This window comes from Mus caroli, chromosome 7, assembly GCF_900094665.2.
Source record: "Mus caroli chromosome 7, CAROLI_EIJ_v1.1, whole genome shotgun sequence".
NCBI lineage: Eukaryota > Metazoa > Chordata > Mammalia > Rodentia > Muridae > Mus > Mus caroli.
This window is the reverse complement of record NC_034576.1, coordinates 61,075,512-61,077,497: the sequence shown is the minus strand read 5'-3', so window position 1 is coordinate 61,077,497 and position 1,986 is coordinate 61,075,512. Positions and strand designations below refer to the sequence as shown.

Sequence of the window (1,986 nt, the reverse complement as noted above, 5' to 3'; positions counted from 1 at the left end):
GGAAGGAAGGAAGGAAGGAAGAAAGGAAGGAAAAGATGGCTCGTGGCATGTCCCAGCACTGGGGAAACTAAGGAAGGAAGCTCATCACTAGGTCATCACCCTGAGCTACATTGAGATCTTATCTCAAAAACACTGCAGAAACAGGGAGAAAGAAGAAGCCTAAGGAAAGGAGAGGCAAAGGAGGACAGAGGGAGGGAGAGGGGCACTGGCAGGGTCAGGGAGAAAGAGGCTAAAAAATGGTGCCCAGACTGTGGCGGGATCATAGCTAACTTAAGTGGATGGACTGTTGTTTTTGCCTGACCTTCAATCTAATCTGTGCCAGATGAATCAGAACTTTTTGTCCCAAGACATCTATTATCTAAGACCAAGCTATAAATTCCTGTGTGTTAAATGCCATGGTGACTTGGCCAAGGATTGAGGCCAGGACTTCAGGTGATCATATTCTAGGCATACTACGGTAAGGGCAGATGTGGATGAAACTAAACACGTGCAACCAGATGCCAACCATTGGTTCGTTCTAGTTTAGAAATTAAGTTTAGTGCTAATCTGGAACAGGGGACCTGTGTGCACCCCTGCATCTAGGGCACTGATGCATCTTTGAGGATGAATGACTTTCACCTGGCCCAGGCTACTCCGCGGGGCCATCCTGGCCTCGTGCAAGTCACACTCAACACCCTTTTTTCGGATGCTCAGTTTGGCTCACCTGCTGAAGACAAGGCAGCCCAGGTGGTTGATTTCATGGTCCGAGCGGTGACGGCTGTAGTCCTCCCACAGGTCTTTGATGGCTGTGACCGCCAGAATGAAGAGCACAGGCGCCAGTGCCAGGCCCGGCTGGAAGGCGTTCACAGCCGGCACAAAGTTGAGCAGCGCGATGAAGACGAAGTACACGTTGGCTAGGCGGTGGAACTGCTCAAAGAGGTTCTTGGGCAAGAAGGACAGCAGCGTGTACTTGGTGGTCTTGAGGCGGTTGTCGGCCAGGTGCTGGATGCAGCCGCGCATCAGCAGCCGCTCGCCCTTGGGGGCTCCGGTCGTGGAGTCCTCGGTGCCCAGAGTGGGTAGCAGGTTGGAGCGCACCGTGCGCGTCCTGCCCTCCCAGCGCCTTCTTCGCGGCCGCCGCCATCCCGAAGATGCGGGCTCTTCGGCCGCCCGGGGCTCCCGCTCCATGGCCGCGTGTCGCCGCGCCCGGCTCCTCTGCCGCTCCCGCCAGCCTCCTAGGTGATCATCGCCCGCCGCCCGGGCGCGGCAGCGCGGACTCCCCTCCTGCGGGACGCACAGAGACCACAGTCAGCGTGCCGCGCCCCGCCCAGCCCGCACAGCCTGTCTAGTCTTCCAGGTCTACTAGTCCCCGCGGGCAGGAGGTCGCGGGCGGGCCGGCGCTCTGCCCCTCGCAGTCCCCTCCCGCCACCCAGGCGGCCTGGGCGGTTTCCGCCGAGGTGGCTCCTCTGCCCCGCCCTCACTCAGCGCCCAGATTCAGATTGGGCGGATAGCGGGAAACAAAAAGAGCCCGCGCTGGAAACTTTAGAGAGCTTTACTTTCGTTTCTCTGAGGCATCCAGTTTAGTCCCAGAGAGTTTGCAAACTCACTGTGCCACTAAGAGAGGAAGACTACAGGACTGAGTATCAGTTCGCCCCATCCCCTCCTAGCCCGCGCGCTCTGACTAGAGCAGACAGACTTGATCCAGGACCAGGAAATGTTGTCTGGAGAGCTGGTTTAGGACCTCCTCAAGGCTCACTTGGAGTTAAACCCAGAAACCTTGGTATACCGATTTTCCAGTTTCCAAATTATGTTTTGAAAAGCGCATTGCCACCTAAGAACTCTCCATAAAGTCACTATTTCTGTCCCTCTACAAAAAAAAAAAAAAAAAAAAAAAAAAAAAACCCCACCCTCCCCCCCAGCTTGCACTTACTTTCAGATATAATTTTTTGGTGAACTGGAAATTTTCTTTTTCTAGAATTACCTTCAACATTCTTTGTTCCCCAAATAGGA

General features: G+C 54.9%; 1 pseudogene; it reads right to left on the bottom strand.

Moving 5' to 3' along the window:
- Nucleotides 1–699: 699 nt before the first annotated feature.
- LOC110297948 overlaps nt 700–1,986 on the bottom strand; it is a 2,785-nt pseudogene continuing 1,498 nt past the window's right edge.